The sequence below is a fragment of the Chiloscyllium punctatum genome, chromosome 17 (assembly GCF_047496795.1).
Source record: "Chiloscyllium punctatum isolate Juve2018m chromosome 17, sChiPun1.3, whole genome shotgun sequence".
Classification (NCBI taxonomy): Eukaryota; Metazoa; Chordata; class Chondrichthyes; order Orectolobiformes; family Hemiscylliidae; genus Chiloscyllium; species Chiloscyllium punctatum.
Window position 1 is genome coordinate 49,519,711 of NC_092755.1, and position 18,052 is coordinate 49,537,762.

Sequence of the window (18,052 nt, forward strand, 5' to 3'; positions counted from 1 at the left end):
GAGAATGTGTGTGAGTATGTGTCTGAGAGTGTGTGTTTGTGTCTGCCTGTGTGTGTGTGAGTGAGAGTGTGTGTGAGAGAGAGTATGTATGTGTATATGTGTTTGAGAGAGAGAGGGTGTGAGTGTGTATATGAGTGTGTGGTCATGTGTGTGTGTGAGAAACAGAGAGGGAGAATTTGTAGGTGTGTTTGAGAGAGACAGAGTGTGTATGTGTGTGAGAGAGACAGAGTGTGCGTGTGTGTGTGTAAGAGAGAGTGTGCATGTGTCTTTGTGTGTGAGAGAGTGAAAGAATGTGTGTGTGTGATAGAGAGTGTGTTTGAGAGAGATAGAATGTGTGTGCGAGAGAGAGAGAATGTGTGTGTGTATGTGCGTGTATGTGTGTGTGTGAGTGAGAGTGGGTGCGTGTGAGAGAGAGAGAATTTGTATGTGTATGTCTGCAAGAGTGTGTTTGCGTGTGTCTGAGAGAGAGAGAGGAAGAATTTGTTGGTGTGTGTGAGAAAGAGTGTGTGTGTGAGATAGTGTGTGTGTGAGAGAGTGCGTGTGTCTGTGTGTGTGTAAGAGGGAGAAGTGTGTGTGTGTGAGTGAGAGTGTGTGTGTGAGAGAGACAGAGAAAGGGAGAATTTGTGTGTATGAGAGGGAGAGAGTGTGTTTGTGCGTGCATGTGAGAGAGAGAGTGTGTGTGTGAGAGACAGATAGAGAGTGTGTGTGCGTGTGCATGTGAGAGAGAGTGTGTGTGTGCGAGAGTGAGACTGTGTATGAGGGATTGTTGCTGAGTGTGAATGCAAGGGAGCTGCAGAAATGCGGAATTGCATTTTGTGTCTGCACAAGAGCAAGGTGACTAATTGTACAGAGTGAGAAAGACATCTGGAAAGGCATCTGCAGCAGCTTGTCAGGATGGCCGAGTGGTCTAAGGCGCCAGACTCAAGGAGTGTTAGTCCTTGCTCTGCATCTGGGCTTGTGAATTCTGGTCCCTTTCTAGGGGCGTGGGTTCAAATCCCACTCCTGACATTCTTCCCTTTTCCCCAAACAAACCTTCCCACACCCACACACTGCCCCCACATTTCACAGCTTCTTGGAGAGGAGTCGCTCCCCCTTCACAAAGATGGAAGAGTCCAACCTGTCACTTTCAAAGATAAGGCTGAGGCTTTTACAACAATCTTCAGCCGCAAGTGCCCACCGGATGATCTTACTCAGTCTCCCCCTGTGCTCCCCACCATCACAGACACCATTCTTCCAACAATTCCATTCACTCCGTGTCAGATCAAGAGACACTGGACACTGCAAAGGCTCTGTGCTCTGGCACTGCTCCTGAAGGCTGCTGCTCCACAACATGCCCTTCCTCCAGCCAAGTTCTCCCAGGACAGTTACAACACTGGGATCGACCTGGCCATGTGGGAAATTATCCAGGTATGTCCTGGACATAAAAAGCAGGACAAATCCAACTCAGCCAATTCCTCTCCCATCCATCTGTTCCCAATCCTCGGTAAAGTGATGGAAGGGCTCACCAACAGGGCTATCAAGCAGCACCTGCTCAGTGACACCCAGTTTGGCTTCCCCCAGGGTCACTCAGCTCCTGACCTGATTGTGTTTGTGTGTGTGTGTGTGAGAGAGAGAGAGATTGTGTGTGTGTGTGTGTGTGAGAGATAAAGATTGTGTGTGTGCCTGTGAGTGTGTGTGTGTTTGTGTGTGTGTGTGAAGGAGAGAGCGTGTGTGTGTTAGCATGTGTTTGTGTGCGTGTGAGAGAGAGTGTGTGTGTGTGTGAGAGAGAGAGGTGTGTGTGTGTGAGATTGTGTGTGCCTGTGGGCGTGTGTGTGAGAGAGAGAGTGTGTGTTTGTGTGAAGGAGAGAGAGTGTGTATGTTAGCGTGTGTGTGTGTGAGAGAGAGTGCATGTGTGTGTGTGAGCGCAAGAGAGGCAGCGTGTACGTGTGTGTGTTTGTGTGTGTGAGAGTGAGAGAATGTGTGTGAGTATGTGTCTGAGAGTGTGTGTTTGTGTCTGTCTGTGTGTGTGTGAGAGAGAGTATGTATGTGTATATGTGTGTTTGAGAGAGAGAGGGTGTGAGTGTGTATATGAGTGTGTGGGCATGTGTGTGTGTGAGAAACAGAGAGGGAGAATTTGTAGGTGTGTTTGAGAGAGACAGAGTGTGTATGTGTGTGAGAGAGACAGAGTGTGCGTGTGTGTGTGTAAGAGAGAGTGTGCATGTGTCTTTGTGTGTGAGAGAGTGAAAGAATGTGTGTGTGTGAGAGAGAGTGTGTTTGAGAGAGAGAGAATGTGTGTGCGAGAGAGAGAGAATGTGTGTGTGTATGTGCGTGTATGTGTGTGTGTGAGTGAGAGTGGGTGCGTGTGAGAGAGAGAGAATTTGTATGTGTATGTCTGCAAGAGTGTGTTTGCGTGTGTCTGAGAGAGAGAGAGGAAGAATTTGTTGGTGTGTGTGAGAAAGAGTGTGTGTGTGAGATAGTGTGTGTGTGAGAGAGTGCGTGTGTCTGTGTGTGTGTAAGAGGGAGAAGTGTGTGTGTGTGAGTGAGAGTGTGTGTGTGAGAGAGACAGAGAAAGGGAGAATTTGTGTGTATGAGAGGGAGAGAGTGTGTTTGTGCGTGCATGTGAGAGAGAGAGTGTGTGTGTGAGAGACAGATAGAGAGTGTGTGTGCGTGTGCATGTGAGAGAGAGTGTGTGTGTGCGAGAGTGAGACTGTGTATGAGGGATTGTTGCTGAGTGTGAATGCAAGGGAGCTGCAGAAATGCGGAATTGCATTTTGTGTCTGCACAAGAGCAAGGTGACTAATTGTACAGAGTGAGAAAGACATCTGGAAAGGCATCTGCAGCAGCTTGTCAGGATGGCCGAGTGGTCTAAGGCGCCAGACTCAAGGAGTGTTAGTCCTTGCTCTGCATCTGGGCTTGTGAATTCTGGTCCCTTTCTAGGGGCGTGGGTTCAAATCCCACTCCTGACATTCTTCCCTTTTCCCCAAACAAACCTTCCCACACCCACACACTGCCCCCACATTTCACAGCTTCTTGGAGAGGAGTCGCTCCCCCTTCACAAAGATGGAAGAGTCCAACCTGTCACTTTCAAAGATAAGGCTGAGGCTTTTACAACAATCTTCAGCCGCAAGTGCCCACCGGATGATCTTACTCAGTCTCCCCCTGTGCTCCCCACCATCACAGACACCATTCTTCCAACAATTCCATTCACTCCGTGTCAGATCAAGAGACACTGGACACTGCAAAGGCTCTGTGCTCTGGCACTGCTCCTGAAGGCTGCTGCTCCACAACATGCCCTTCCTCCAGCCAAGTTCTACCAGGACAGTGACAACACTGGGATCGACCTGGCCATGTGGGAAATTATCCAGGTATGTCCTGGACATAAAAAGCAGGACAAATCCAACTCAGCCAATTCCTCTCCCATCCATCTGTTCCCAATCCTCGGTAAAGTGATGGAAGGGCTCACCAACAGTGCTATCAAGCAGCACCTGCTCAGTGACACCCAGTTTGGCTTCCCCCAGGGTCACTCAGCTCCTGACCTGATTGTGTTTGTGTGTGTGTGTGAGAGAGAGAGATTGTGTGTGTGTGTGTGTGAGAGATAAAGATTGTGTGTGTGCCTGTGAGTGTGTGTGTGTTTGTGTGTGTGTGTGAAGGAGAGAGCGTGTGTGTGTTAGCATGTGTTTGTGTGCGTGTGAGAGAGAGTGTGTGTGTGTGTGAGAGAGAGAGGTGTGTGTGTGTGAGATTGTGTGTGCCTGTGGGCGTGTGTGTGAGAGAGAGAGTGTGTGTTTGTGTGAAGGAGAGAGAGTGTGTATGTTAGCGTGTGTGTGTGTGAGAGAGAGTGCATGTGTGTGTGTGAGCGCAAGAGAGGCAGCGTGTACGTGTGTGTGTTTGTGTGTGTGAGAGTGAGAGAATGTGTGTGAGTATGTGTCTGAGAGTGTGTGTTTGTGTCTGTCTGTGTGTGTGTGAGTGAGAGTATGTATGTGTATATGTGTGTTTGAGAGAGAGAGGGTGTGAGTGTGTATATGAGTGTGTGGGCATGTGTGTGTGTGAGAAACAGAGAGGGAGAATTTGTAGGAGTGTTTGAGAGAGACAGAGTGTGTATGTGTGTGAGAGAGACAGAGTGTGCGTGTGTGTGTGTAAGAGAGAGTGTGCATGTGTCTTTGTGTGTGAGAGAGTGAAAGAATGTGTGTGTGTGAGAGAGAGTGTGTTTGAGAGAGAGAGAATGTGTGTGCGAGAGAGAGAGAATGTGTGTGTGTATGTGCGTGTATGTGTGTGTGTGAGTGAGAGTGGGTGCGTGTGAGAGAGAGAGAATTTGTATGTGTATGTCTGCAAGAGTGTGTTTGCGTGTGTCTGAGAGAGAGAGAGGAAGAATTTGTTGGTGTGTGTGAGAAAGAGTGTGTGTGTGAGATAGTGTGTGTGTGAGAGAGTGCGTGTGTCTGTGTGTGTGTAAGAGGGAGAAGTGTGTGTGTGTGAGTGAGAGTGTGTGTGTGAGAGAGACAGAGAAAGGGAGAATTTGTGTGTATGAGAGGGAGAGAGTGTGTTTGTGCGTGCATGTGAGAGAGAGAGTGTGTGTGTGAGAGACAGATAGAGAGTGTGTGTGCGTGTGCATGTGAGAGAGAGTGTGTGTGTGCGAGAGTGAGACTGTGTATGAGGGATTGTTGCTGAGTGTGAATGCAAGGGAGCTGCAGAAATGCGGAATTGCATTTTGTGTCTGCACAAGAGCAAGGTGACTAATTGTACAGAGTGAGAAAGACATCTGGAAAGGCATCGGCAGCAGCTTGTCAGGATGGCCGAGTGGTCTAAGGCGCCAGACTCAAGGAGTGTTAGTCCTTGCTCTGCATCTGGGCTTGTGAATTCTGGTCCCTTTCTAGGGGCGTGGGTTCAAATCCCACTCCTGACATTCTTCCCTTTTCCCCAAACAAACCTTCCCACACCCACACACTGCCCCCACATTTCACAGCTTCTTGGAGAGGAGTCGCTCCCCCTTCACAAAGATGGAAGAGTCCAACCTGTCACTTTCAAAGATAAGGCTGAGGCTTTTACAACAATCTTCAGCCGCAAGTGCCCACCGGATGATCTTACTCAGTCTCCCCCTGTGCTCCCCACCATCACAGACACCATTCTTCCAACAATTCCATTCACTCCGTGTCAGATCAAGAGACACTGGACACTGCAAAGGCTCTGTGCTCTGGCACTGCTCCTGAAGGCTGCTGCTCCACAACATGCCCTTCCTCCAGCCAAGTTCTACCAGGACAGTGACAACACTGGAATCGACCTGGCCATGTGGGAAATTATCCAGGTATGTCCTGGACATAAAAAGCAGGACAAATCCAACTCAGCCAATTCCTCTCCCATCCATCTGTTCCCAATCCTCGGTAAAGTGATGGAAGGGCTCACCAACAGTGCTATCAAGCAGCACCTGCTCAGTGACACCCAGTTTGGCTTCCCCCAGGGTCACTCAGCTCCTGACCTGATTGTGTTTGTGTGTGTGTGTGAGAGAGAGAGATTGTGTGTGTGTGTGTGTGAGAGATAAAGATTGTGTGTGTGCCTGTGAGTGTGTGTGTGTTTGTGTGTGTGTGTGAGAGAGAGAGGTGTGTGTGTGTGTGTGTGAGATTGTGTGTGCCTGTGGGCGTGTGTGTGAGAGGGAGAGTGTGTGTTTGTGTGAAGGAGAGAGAGTGTGTATGTTAGCGTGTGTGTGTGTGAGAGAGAGTGCATGTGTGTGTGTGAGCGCAAGAGAGGCAGCGTGTACGTGTGTGTGTTTGTGTGTGTGAGAGTGAGAGAATGTGTGTGAGTATGTGTCTGAGAGTGTGTGTTTGTGTCTGCCTGTGTGTGTGTGAGTGAGAGTGTGTGTGAGAGAGAGTATGTATGTGTATATGTGTTTGAGAGAGAGAGGGTGTGAGTGTGTATATGAGTGTGTGGTCATGTGTGTGTGTGAGAAACAGAGAGGGAGAATTTGTAGGTGTGTTTGAGAGAGACAGAGTGTGTATGTGTGTGAGAGAGACAGAGTGTGCGTGTGTGTGTGTAAGAGAGAGTGTGCATGTGTCTTTGTGTGTGAGAGAGTGAAAGAATGTGTGTGTGTGATAGAGAGTGTGTTTGAGAGAGATAGAATGTGTGTGCGAGAGAGAGAGAATGTGTGTGTGTATGTGCGTGTATGTGTGTGTGTGAGTGAGAGTGGGTGCGTGTGAGAGAGAGAGAATTTGTATGTGTATGTCTGCAAGAGTGTGTTTGCGTGTGTCTGAGAGAGAGAGAGGAAGAATTTGTTGGTGTGTGTGAGAAAGAGTGTGTGTGTGAGATAGTGTGTGTGTGAGAGAGTGCGTGTGTCTGTGTGTGTGTAAGAGGGAGAAGTGTGTGCGTGTGAGTGAGAGTGTGTGTGTGAGAGAGACAGAGAAAGGGAGAATTTGTGTGTATGAGAGGGAGAGAGTGTGTTTGTGCGTGCATGTGAGAGAGAGAGTGTGTGTGTGAGAGACAGATAGAGAGTGTGTGTGCGTGTGCATGTGAGAGAGAGTGTGTGTGTGCGAGAGTGAGACTGTGTATGAGGGATTGTTGCTGAGTGTGAATGCAAGGGAGCTGCAGAAATGCGGAATTGCATTTTGTGTCTGCACAAGAGCAAGGTGACTAATTGTACAGAGTGAGAAAGACATCTGGAAAGGCATCTGCAGCAGCTTGTCAGGATGGCCGAGTGGTCTAAGGCGCCAGACTCAAGGAGTGTTAGTCCTTGCTCTGCATCTGGGCTTGTGAATTCTGGTCCCTTTCTAGGGGCGTGGGTTCAAATCCCACTCCTGACATTCTTCCCTTTTCCCCAAACAAACCTTCCCACACCCACACACTGCCCCCACATTTCACAGCTTCTTGGAGAGGAGTCGCTCCCCCTTCACAAAGATGGAAGAGTCCAACCTGTCACTTTCAAAGATAAGGCTGAGGCTTTTACAACAATCTTCAGCCGCAAGTGCCCACCGGATGATCTTACTCAGTCTCCCCCTGTGCTCCCCACCATCACAGACACCATTCTTCCAACAATTCCATTCACTCCGTGTCAGATCAAGAGACACTGGACACTGCAAAGGCTCTGTGCTCTGGCACTGCTCCTGAAGGCTGCTGCTCCACAACATGCCCTTCCTCCAGCCAAGTTCTCCCAGGACAGTTACAACACTGGGATCGACCTGGCCATGTGGGAAATTATCCAGGTATGTCCTGGACATAAAAAGCAGGACAAATCCAACTCAGCCAATTCCTCTCCCATCCATCTGTTCCCAATCCTCGGTAAAGTGATGGAAGGGCTCACCAACAGGGCTATCAAGCAGCACCTGCTCAGTGACACCCAGTTTGGCTTCCCCCAGGGTCACTCAGCTCCTGACCTGATTGTGTTTGTGTGTGTGTGTGTGAGAGAGAGAGAGATTGTGTGTGTGTGTGTGTGTGAGAGATAAAGATTGTGTGTGTGCCTGTGAGTGTGTGTGTGTTTGTGTGTGTGTGTGAAGGAGAGAGCGTGTGTGTGTTAGCATGTGTTTGTGTGCGTGTGAGAGAGAGTGTGTGTGTGTGTGAGAGAGAGAGGTGTGTGTGTGTGAGATTGTGTGTGCCTGTGGGCGTGTGTGTGAGAGAGAGAGTGTGTGTTTGTGTGAAGGAGAGAGAGTGTGTATGTTAGCGTGTGTGTGTGTGAGAGAGAGTGCATGTGTGTGTGTGAGCGCAAGAGAGGCAGCGTGTACGTGTGTGTGTTTGTGTGTGTGAGAGTGAGAGAATGTGTGTGAGTATGTGTCTGAGAGTGTGTGTTTGTGTCTGTCTGTGTGTGTGTGAGAGAGAGTATGTATGTGTATATGTGTGTTTGAGAGAGAGAGGGTGTGAGTGTGTATATGAGTGTGTGGGCATGTGTGTGTGTGAGAAACAGAGAGGGAGAATTTGTAGGTGTGTTTGAGAGAGACAGAGTGTGTATGTGTGTGAGAGAGACAGAGTGTGCGTGTGTGTGTGTAAGAGAGAGTGTGCATGTGTCTTTGTGTGTGAGAGAGTGAAAGAATGTGTGTGTGTGAGAGAGAGTGTGTTTGAGAGAGAGAGAATGTGTGTGTGTATGTGCGTGTATGTGTGTGTGTGAGTGAGAGTGGGTGCGTGTGAGAGAGAGAGAATTTGTATGTGTATGTCTGCAAGAGTGTGTTTGCGTGTGTCTGAGAGAGAGAGAGGAAGAATTTGTTGGTGTGTGAGAAAGAGTGTGTGTGTGAGATAGTGTGTGTGTGAGAGAGTGCGTGTGTCTGTGTGTGTGTAAGAGGGAGAAGTGTGTGTGTGTGAGTGAGAGTGTGTGTGTGAGAGAGACAGAGAAAGGGAGAATTTGTGTGTATGAGAGGGAGAGAGTGTGTTTGTGCGTGCATGTGAGAGAGAGAGTGTGTGTGTGAGAGACAGATAGAGAGTGTGTGTGCGTGTGCATGTGAGAGAGAGTGTGTGTGTGCGAGAGTGAGACTGTGTATGAGGGATTGTTGCTGAGTGTGAATGCAAGGGAGCTGCAGAAAGGCGGAATTGCATTTTGTGTCTGCACAAGAGCAAGGTGACTAATTGTACAGAGTGAGAAAGACATCTGGAAAGGCATTTGCAGCAGCTTGTCAGGATGGCCGAGTGGTCTAAGGCGCCAGACTCAAGGAGTGTTAGTCCTTGCTCTGCATCTGGGCTTGTGAATTCTGGTCCCTTTCTAGGGGCGTGGGTTCAAATCCCACTCCTGACATTCTTCCCTTTTCCCCAAACAAACCTTCCCACACCCACACACTGCCCCCACATTTCACAGCTTCTTGGAGAGGAGTCGCTCCCCCTTCACAAAGATGGAAGAGTCCAACCTGTCACTTTCAAAGATAAGGCTGAGGCTTTTACAACAATCTTCAGCCGCAAGTGCCCACCGGATGATCTTACTCAGTCTCCCCCTGTGCTCCCCACCATCACAGACACCATTCTTCCAACAATTCCATTCACTCCGTGTCAGATCAAGAGACACTGGACACTGCAAAGGCTCTGTGCTCTGGCACTGATCCTGAAGGCTGCTACTCCACAACATGCCCTTCCTCCAGCCAAGTTCTCCCAGGACAGTTACAACACTGGGATCGACCTGGCCATGTGGGAAATTATCCAGGTATGTCCTGGACATAAAAAGCAGGACAAATCCAACTCAGCCAATTCCTCTCCCATCCATCTGTTCCCAATCCTCGGTAAAGTGATGGAAGGGCTCACCAACAGGGCTATCAAGCAGCACCTGCTCAGTGACACCCAGGTTGGCTTCCCCCAGGGTCACTCAGCTCCTGACCTGATTGTGTTTGTGTGTGTGTGTGTGAGAGAGAGAGAGATTGTGTGTGTGTGTGTGTGTGAGAGATAAAGATTGTGTGTGTGCCTGTGAGTGTGTGTGTGTTTGTGTGTGTGTGTGAAGGAGAGAGCGTGTGTGTGTTAGCATGTGTTTGTGTGCGTGTGAGAGAGAGTGTGTGTGTGTGTGAGAGAGAGAGGTGTGTGTGTGTGAGATTGTGTGTGCCTGTGGGCGTGTGTGTGAGAGAGAGAGTGTGTGTTTGTGTGAAGGAGAGAGAGTGTGTATGTTAGCGTGTGTGTGTGTGAGAGAGAGTGCATGTGTGTGTGTGAGCGCAAGAGAGGCAGCGTGTACGTGTGTGTGTTTGTGTGTGTGAGAGTGAGAGAATGTGTGTGAGTATGTGTCTGAGAGTGTGTGTTTGTGTCTGTCTGTGTGTGTGTGAGAGAGAGTATGTATGTGTATATGTGTGTTTGAGAGAGAGAGGGTGTGAGTGTGTATATGAGTGTGTGGGCATGTGTGTGTGTGAGAAACAGAGAGGGAGAATTTGTAGGTGTGTTTGAGAGAGACAGAGTGTGTATGTGTGTGAGAGAGACAGAGTGTGCGTGTGTGTGTGTAAGAGAGAGTGTGCATGTGTCTTTGTGTGTGAGAGAGTGAAAGAATGTGTGTGTGTGAGAGAGAGTGTGTTTGAGAGAGAGAGAATGTGTGTGCGAGAGAGAGAGAATGTGTGTGTGTATGTGCGTGTATGTGTGTGTGTGAGTGAGAGTGGGTGCGTGTGAGAGAGAGAGAATTTGTATGTGTATGTCTGCAAGAGTGTGTTTGCGTGTGTCTGAGAGAGAGAGAGGAAGAATTTGTTGGTGTGTGTGAGAAAGAGTGTGTGTGTGAGATAGTGTGTGTGTGAGAGAGTGCGTGTGTCTGTGTGTGTGTAAGAGGGAGAAGTGTGTGTGTGTGAGTGAGAGTGTGTGTGTGAGAGAGACAGAGAAAGGGAGAATTTGTGTGTATGAGAGGGAGAGAGTGTGTTTGTGCGTGCATGTGAGAGAGAGAGTGTGTGTGTGAGAGACAGATAGAGAGTGTGTGTGCGTGTGCATGTGAGAGAGAGTGTGTGTGTGCGAGAGTGAGACTGTGTATGAGGGATTGTTGCTGAGTGTGAATGCAAGGGAGCTGCAGAAATGCGGAATTGCATTTTGTGTCTGCACAAGAGCAAGGTGACTAATTGTACAGAGTGAGAAAGACATCTGGAAAGGCATCGGCAGCAGCTTGTCAGGATGGCCGAGTGGTCTAAGGCGCCAGACTCAAGGAGTGTTAGTCCTTGCTCTGCATCTGGGCTTGTGAATTCTGGTCCCTTTCTAGGGGCGTGGGTTCAAATCCCACTCCTGACATTCTTCCCTTTTCCCCAAACAAACCTTCCCACACCCACACACTGCCCCCACATTTCACAGCTTCTTGGAGAGGAGTCGCTCCCCCTTCACAAAGATGGAAGAGTCCAACCTGTCACTTTCAAAGATAAGGCTGAGGCTTTTACAACAATCTTCAGCCGCAAGTGCCCACCGGATGATCTTACTCAGTCTCCCCCTGTGCTCCCCACCATCACAGACACCATTCTTCCAACAATTCCATTCACTCCGTGTCAGATCAAGAGACACTGGACACTGCAAAGGCTCTGTGCTCTGGCACTGCTCCTGAAGGCTGCTGCTCCACAACATGCCCTTCCTCCAGCCAAGTTCTACCAGGACAGTGACAACACTGGAATCGACCTGGCCATGTGGGAAATTATCCAGGTATGTCCTGGACATAAAAAGCAGGACAAATCCAACTCAGCCAATTCCTCTCCCATCCATCTGTTCCCAATCCTCGGTAAAGTGATGGAAGGGCTCACCAACAGTGCTATCAAGCAGCACCTGCTCAGTGACACCCAGTTTGGCTTCCCCCAGGGTCACTCAGCTCCTGACCTGATTGTGTTTGTGTGTGTGTGTGAGAGAGAGAGATTGTGTGTGTGTGTGTGTGAGAGATAAAGATTGTGTGTGTGCCTGTGAGTGTGTGTGTGTTTGTGTGTGTGTGTGAGAGAGAGAGGTGTGTGTGTGTGTGTGTGAGATTGTGTGTGCCTGTGGGCGTGTGTGTGAGAGGGAGAGTGTGTGTTTGTGTGAAGGAGAGAGAGTGTGTATGTTAGCGTGTGTGTGTGTGAGAGAGAGTGCATGTGTGTGTGTGAGCGCAAGAGAGGCAGCGTGTACGTGTGTGTGTTTGTGTGTGTGAGAGTGAGAGAATGTGTGTGAGTATGTGTCTGAGAGTGTGTGTTTGTGTCTGCCTGTGTGTGTGTGAGTGAGAGTGTGTGTGAGAGAGAGTATGTATGTGTATATGTGTTTGAGAGAGAGAGGGTGTGAGTGTGTATATGAGTGTGTGGTCATGTGTGTGTGTGAGAAACAGAGAGGGAGAATTTGTAGGTGTGTTTGAGAGAGACAGAGTGTGTATGTGTGTGAGAGAGACAGAGTGTGCGTGTGTGTGTGTAAGAGAGAGTGTGCATGTGTCTTTGTGTGTGAGAGAGTGAAAGAATGTGTGTGTGTGATAGAGAGTGTGTTTGAGAGAGATAGAATGTGTGTGCGAGAGAGAGAGAATGTGTGTGTGTATGTGCGTGTATGTGTGTGTGTGAGTGAGAGTGGGTGCGTGTGAGAGAGAGAGAATTTGTATGTGTATGTCTGCAAGAGTGTGTTTGCGTGTGTCTGAGAGAGAGAGAGGAAGAATTTGTTGGTGTGTGTGAGAAAGAGTGTGTGTGTGAGATAGTGTGTGTGTGAGAGAGTGCGTGTGTCTGTGTGTGTGTAAGAGGGAGAAGTGTGTGCGTGTGAGTGAGAGTGTGTGTGTGAGAGAGACAGAGAAAGGGAGAATTTGTGTGTATGAGAGGGAGAGAGTGTGTTTGTGCGTGCATGTGAGAGAGAGAGTGTGTGTGTGAGAGACAGATAGAGAGTGTGTGTGCGTGTGCATGTGAGAGAGAGTGTGTGTGTGCGAGAGTGAGACTGTGTATGAGGGATTGTTGCTGAGTGTGAATGCAAGGGAGCTGCAGAAATGCGGAATTGCATTTTGTGTCTGCACAAGAGCAAGGTGACTAATTGTACAGAGTGAGAAAGACATCTGGAAAGGCATCTGCAGCAGCTTGTCAGGATGGCCGAGTGGTCTAAGGCGCCAGACTCAAGGAGTGTTAGTCCTTGCTCTGCATCTGGGCTTGTGAATTCTGGTCCCTTTCTAGGGGCGTGGGTTCAAATCCCACTCCTGACATTCTTCCCTTTTCCCCAAACAAACCTTCCCACACCCACACACTGCCCCCACATTTCACAGCTTCTTGGAGAGGAGTCGCTCCCCCTTCACAAAGATGGAAGAGTCCAACCTGTCACTTTCAAAGATAAGGCTGAGGCTTTTACAACAATCTTCAGCCGCAAGTGCCCACCGGATGATCTTACTCAGTCTCCCCCTGTGCTCCCCACCATCACAGACACCATTCTTCCAACAATTCCATTCACTCCGTGTCAGATCAAGAGACACTGGACACTGCAAAGGCTCTGTGCTCTGGCACTGCTCCTGAAGGCTGCTGCTCCACAACATGCCCTTCCTCCAGCCAAGTTCTCCCAGGACAGTTACAACACTGGGATCGACCTGGCCATGTGGGAAATTATCCAGGTATGTCCTGGACATAAAAAGCAGGACAAATCCAACTCAGCCAATTCCTCTCCCATCCATCTGTTCCCAATCCTCGGTAAAGTGATGGAAGGGCTCACCAACAGGGCTATCAAGCAGCACCTGCTCAGTGACACCCAGTTTGGCTTCCCCCAGGGTCACTCAGCTCCTGACCTGATTGTGTTTGTGTGTGTGTGTGTGAGAGAGAGAGAGATTGTGTGTGTGTGTGTGTGTGAGAGATAAAGATTGTGTGTGTGCCTGTGAGTGTGTGTGTGTTTGTGTGTGTGTGTGAAGGAGAGAGCGTGTGTGTGTTAGCATGTGTTTGTGTGCGTGTGAGAGAGAGTGTGTGTGTGTGTGAGAGAGAGAGGTGTGTGTGTGTGAGATTGTGTGTGCCTGTGGGCGTGTGTGTGAGAGAGAGAGTGTGTGTTTGTGTGAAGGAGAGAGAGTGTGTATGTTAGCGTGTGTGTGTGTGAGAGAGAGTGCATGTGTGTGTGTGAGCGCAAGAGAGGCAGCGTGTACGTGTGTGTGTTTGTGTGTGTGAGAGTGAGAGAATGTGTGTGAGTATGTGTCTGAGAGTGTGTGTTTGTGTCTGTCTGTGTGTGTGTGAGAGAGAGTATGTATGTGTATATGTGTGTTTGAGAGAGAGAGGGTGTGAGTGTGTATATGAGTGTGTGGGCATGTGTGTGTGTGAGAAACAGAGAGGGAGAATTTGTAGGTGTGTTTGAGAGAGACAGAGTGTGTATGTGTGTGAGAGAGACAGAGTGTGCGTGTGTGTGTGTAAGAGAGAGTGTGCATGTGTCTTTGTGTGTGAGAGAGTGAAAGAATGTGTGTGTGTGAGAGAGAGTGTGTTTGAGAGAGAGAGAATGTGTGTGTGTATGTGCGTGTATGTGTGTGTGTGAGTGAGAGTGGGTGCGTGTGAGAGAGAGAGAATTTGTATGTGTATGTCTGCAAGAGTGTGTTTGCGTGTGTCTGAGAGAGAGAGAGGAAGAATTTGTTGGTGTGTGAGAAAGAGTGTGTGTGTGAGATAGTGTGTGTGTGAGAGAGTGCGTGTGTCTGTGTGTGTGTAAGAGGGAGAAGTGTGTGTGTGTGAGTGAGAGTGTGTGTGTGAGAGAGACAGAGAAAGGGAGAATTTGTGTGTATGAGAGGGAGAGAGTGTGTTTGTGCGTGCATGTGAGAGAGAGAGTGTGTGTGTGAGAGACAGATAGAGAGTGTGTGTGCGTGTGCATGTGAGAGAGAGTGTGTGTGTGCGAGAGTGAGACTGTGTATGAGGGATTGTTGCTGAGTGTGAATGCAAGGGAGCTGCAGAAAGGCGGAATTGCATTTTGTGTCTGCACAAGAGCAAGGTGACTAATTGTACAGAGTGAGAAAGACATCTGGAAAGGCATTTGCAGCAGCTTGTCAGGATGGCCGAGTGGTCTAAGGCGCCAGACTCAAGGAGTGTTAGTCCTTGCTCTGCATCTGGGCTTGTGAATTCTGGTCCCTTTCTAGGGGCGTGGGTTCAAATCCCACTCCTGACATTCTTCCCTTTTCCCCAAACAAACCTTCCCACACCCACACACTGCCCCCACATTTCACAGCTTCTTGGAGAGGAGTCGCTCCCCCTTCACAAAGATGGAAGAGTCCAACCTGTCACTTTCAAAGATAAGGCTGAGGCTTTTACAACAATCTTCAGCCGCAAGTGCCCACCGGATGATCTTACTCAGTCTCCCCCTGTGCTCCCCACCATCACAGACACCATTCTTCCAACAATTCCATTCACTCCGTGTCAGATCAAGAGACACTGGACACTGCAAAGGCTCTGTGCTCTGGCACTGATCCTGAAGGCTGCTACTCCACAACATGCCCTTCCTCCAGCCAAGTTCTCCCAGGACAGTTACAACACTGGGATCGACCTGGCCATGTGGGAAATTATCCAGGTATGTCCTGGACATAAAAAGCAGGACAAATCCAACTCAGCCAATTCCTCTCCCATCCATCTGTTCCCAATCCTCGGTAAAGTGATGGAAGGGCTCACCAACAGGGCTATCAAGCAGCACCTGCTCAGTGACACCCAGGTTGGCTTCCCCCAGGGTCACTCAGCTCCTGACCTGATTGTGTTTGTGTGTGTGTGTGTGAGAGAGAGAGAGATTGTGTGTGTGTGTGTGTGTGAGAGATAAAGATTGTGTGTGTGCCTGTGAGTGTGTGTGTGTTTGTGTGTGTGTGTGAAGGAGAGAGCGTGTGTGTGTTAGCATGTGTTTGTGTGCGTGTGAGAGAGAGTGTGTGTGTGTGTGAGAGAGAGAGGTGTGTGTGTGTGAGATTGTGTGTGCCTGTGGGCGTGTGTGTGAGAGAGAGAGTGTGTGTTTGTGTGAAGGAGAGAGAGTGTGTATGTTAGCGTGTGTGTGTGTGAGAGAGAGTGCATGTGTGTGTGTGAGCGCAAGAGAGGCAGCGTGTACGTGTGTGTGTTTGTGTGTGTGAGAGTGAGAGAATGTGTGTGAGTATGTGTCTGAGAGTGTGTGTTTGTGTCTGTCTGTGTGTGTGTGAGAGAGAGTATGTATGTGTATATGTGTGTTTGAGAGAGAGAGGGTGTGAGTGTGTATATGAGTGTGTGGGCATGTGTGTGTGTGAGAAACAGAGAGGGAGAATTTGTAGGTGTGTTTGAGAGAGACAGAGTGTGTATGTGTGTGAGAGAGACAGAGTGTGCGTGTGTGTGTGTAAGAGAGAGTGTGCATGTGTCTTTGTGTGTGAGAGAGTGAAAGAATGTGTGTGTGTGAGAGAGAGTGTGTTTGAGAGAGAGAGAATGTGTGTGCGAGAGAGAGAGAATGTGTGTGTGTATGTGCGTGTATGTGTGTGTGTGAGTGAGAGTGGGTGCGTGTGAGAGAGAGAGAATTTGTATGTGTATGTCTGCAAGAGTGTGTTTGCGTGTGTCTGAGAGAGAGAGAGGAAGAATTTGTTGGTGTGTGTGAGAAAGAGTGTGTGTGTGAGATAGTGTGTGTGTGAGAGAGTGCGTGTGTCTGTGTGTGTGTAAGAGGGAGAAGTGTGTGTGTGTGAGTGAGAGTGTGTGTGTGAGAGAGACAGAGAAAGGGAGAATTTGTGTGTATGAGAGGGAGAGAGTGTGTTTGTGCGTGCATGTGAGAGAGAGAGTGTGTGTGTGAGAGACAGATAGAGAGTGTGTGTGCGTGTGCATGTGAGAGAGAGTGTGTGTGTGCGAGAGTGAGACTGTGTATGAGGGATTGTTGCTGAGTGTGAATGCAAGGGAGCTGCAGAAATGCGGAATTGCATTTTGTGTCTGCACAAGAGCAAGGTGACTAATTGTACAGAGTGAGAAAGACATCTGGAAAGGCATCTGCAGCAGCTTGTCAGGATGGCCGAGTGGTCTAAGGCGCCAGACTCAAGGAGTGTTAGTCCTTGCTCTGCATCTGGGCTTGTGAATTCTGGTCCCTTTCTAGGGGCGTGGGTTCAAATCCCACTCCTGACAATCTTCCCTTTTCCCCAAACAAACCTTCCCACACCCACACACTGCCCCCACATTTCACAGCTTCTTGGAGAGGAGTCGCTCCCCCTTCACAAAGATGGAAGAGTCCAACCTGTCACTTTCAAAGATAAGGCTGAGGCTTTTACAACAATCTTCAGCCGCAAGTGCCCACCGGATGATCTTACTCAGTCTCCCCCTGTGCTCCCCACCATCACAGACACCATTCTTCCAACAATTCCATTCACTCCGTGTCAGATCAAGAGACACTGGACACTGCAAAGGCTCTGTGCTCTGGCACTGCTCCTGAAGGCTGCTGCTCCACAACATGCCCTTCCTCCAGCCAAGTTCTACCAGGACAGTGACAACACTGGGATCGACCTGGCCATGTGGGAAATTATCCAGGTATGTCCTGGACATAAAAAGCAGGACAAATCCAACTCAGCCAATTCCTCTCCCATCCATCTGTTCCCAATCCTCGGTAAAGTGATGGAAGGGCTCACCAACAGTGCTATCAAGCAGCACCTGCTCAGTGACACCCAGTTTGGCTTCCCCCAGGGTCACTCAGCTCCTGACCTGATTGTGTTTGTGTGTGTGTGTGAGAGAGAGAGATTGTGTGTGTGTGTGTGTGAGAGATAAAGATTGTGTGTGTGCCTGTGAGTGTGTGTGTGTTTGTGTGTGTGTGTGAAGGAGAGAGCGTGTGTGTGTTAGCATGTGTTTGTGTGCGTGTGAGAGAGAGTGTGTGTGTGTGTGAGAGAGAGAGGTGTGTGTGTGTGAGATTGTGTGTGCCTGTGGGCGTGTGTGTGAGAGAGAGAGTGTGTGTTTGTGTGAAGGAGAGAGAGTGTGTATGTTAGCGTGTGTGTGTGTGAGAGAGAGTGCATGTGTGTGTGTGAGCGCAAGAGAGGCAGCGTGTACGTGTGTGTGTTTGTGTGTGTGAGAGTGAGAGAATGTGTGTGAGTATGTGTCTGAGAGTGTGTGTTTGTGTCTGTCTGTGTGTGTGTGAGTGAGAGTATGTATGTGTATATGTGTGTTTGAGAGAGAGAGGGTGTGAGTGTGTATATGAGTGTGTGGGCATGTGTGTGTGTGAGAAACAGAGAGGGAGAATTTGTAGGTGTGTTTGAGAGAGACAGAGTGTGTATGTGTGTGAGAGAGACAGAGTGTGCGTGTGTGTGTGTAAGAGAGAGTGTGCATGTGTCTTTGTGTGTGAGAGAGTGAAAGAATGTGTGTGTGTGAGAGAGAGTGTGTTTGAGAGAGAGAGAATGTGTGTGCGAGAGAGAGAGAATGTGTGTGTGTATGTGCGTGTATGTGTGTGTGTGAGTGAGAGTGGGTGCGTGTGAGAGAGAGAGAATTTGTATGTGTATGTCTGCAAGAGTGTGTTTGCGTGTGTCTGAGAGAGAGAGAGGAAGAATTTGTTGGTGTGTGTGAGAAAGAGTGTGTGTGTGAGATAGTGTGTGTGTGAGAGAGTGCGTGTGTCTGTGTGTGTGTAAGAGGGAGAAGTGTGTGTGTGTGAGTGAGAGTGTGTGTGTGAGAGAGACAGAGAAAGGGAGAATTTGTGTGTATGAGAGGGAGAGAGTGTGTTTGTGCGTGCATGTGAGAGAGAGAGTGTGTGTGTGAGAGACAGATAGAGAGTGTGTGTGCGTGTGCATGTGAGAGAGAGTGTGTGTGTGCGAGAGTGAGACTGTGTATGAGGGATTGTTGCTGAGTGTGAATGC

General features: G+C 49.1%; 9 non-coding genes across 9 annotated transcripts; all 9 read left to right on the forward strand.

The window, feature by feature from the left end:
* The first annotated feature begins 888 nt into the window (after nucleotides 1-888).
* On the forward strand, nucleotides 889-1,008 carry trnal-caa (transfer RNA leucine (anticodon CAA)). The gene is made up of 2 exons: nucleotides 889-926; nucleotides 963-1,008. It is a non-coding gene; the product is annotated as a tRNA-Leu (tRNA).
* Nucleotides 1,009-2,825: 1,817 nt separating this feature from the next.
* trnal-caa (transfer RNA leucine (anticodon CAA)) lies at nucleotides 2,826-2,945 on the forward strand. The gene is made up of 2 exons: nucleotides 2,826-2,863; nucleotides 2,900-2,945. It is a non-coding gene; the product is annotated as a tRNA-Leu (tRNA).
* A 1,811-nt stretch (nucleotides 2,946-4,756) lies between these two features.
* trnal-caa (transfer RNA leucine (anticodon CAA)) lies at nucleotides 4,757-4,876 on the forward strand. Its single transcript has 2 exons — nucleotides 4,757-4,794; nucleotides 4,831-4,876. It is a non-coding gene; the product is annotated as a tRNA-Leu (tRNA).
* Nucleotides 4,877-6,641: 1,765 nt separating this feature from the next.
* Nucleotides 6,642-6,761, forward strand: trnal-caa (transfer RNA leucine (anticodon CAA)). The gene is made up of 2 exons: nucleotides 6,642-6,679; nucleotides 6,716-6,761. It is a non-coding gene; the product is annotated as a tRNA-Leu (tRNA).
* A 1,793-nt stretch (nucleotides 6,762-8,554) lies between these two features.
* Nucleotides 8,555-8,674, forward strand: trnal-caa (transfer RNA leucine (anticodon CAA)). The gene is made up of 2 exons: nucleotides 8,555-8,592; nucleotides 8,629-8,674. It is a non-coding gene; the product is annotated as a tRNA-Leu (tRNA).
* A 1,817-nt stretch (nucleotides 8,675-10,491) lies between these two features.
* Nucleotides 10,492-10,611, forward strand: trnal-caa (transfer RNA leucine (anticodon CAA)). The gene is made up of 2 exons: nucleotides 10,492-10,529; nucleotides 10,566-10,611. It is a non-coding gene; the product is annotated as a tRNA-Leu (tRNA).
* Nucleotides 10,612-12,376: 1,765 nt separating this feature from the next.
* trnal-caa (transfer RNA leucine (anticodon CAA)) lies at nucleotides 12,377-12,496 on the forward strand. Its single transcript has 2 exons — nucleotides 12,377-12,414; nucleotides 12,451-12,496. It is a non-coding gene; the product is annotated as a tRNA-Leu (tRNA).
* A 1,793-nt stretch (nucleotides 12,497-14,289) lies between these two features.
* On the forward strand, nucleotides 14,290-14,409 carry trnal-caa (transfer RNA leucine (anticodon CAA)). The gene is made up of 2 exons: nucleotides 14,290-14,327; nucleotides 14,364-14,409. It is a non-coding gene; the product is annotated as a tRNA-Leu (tRNA).
* A 1,817-nt stretch (nucleotides 14,410-16,226) lies between these two features.
* Nucleotides 16,227-16,346, forward strand: trnal-caa (transfer RNA leucine (anticodon CAA)). Its single transcript has 2 exons — nucleotides 16,227-16,264; nucleotides 16,301-16,346. It is a non-coding gene; the product is annotated as a tRNA-Leu (tRNA).
* Nucleotides 16,347-18,052: the final 1,706 nt, after the last annotated feature.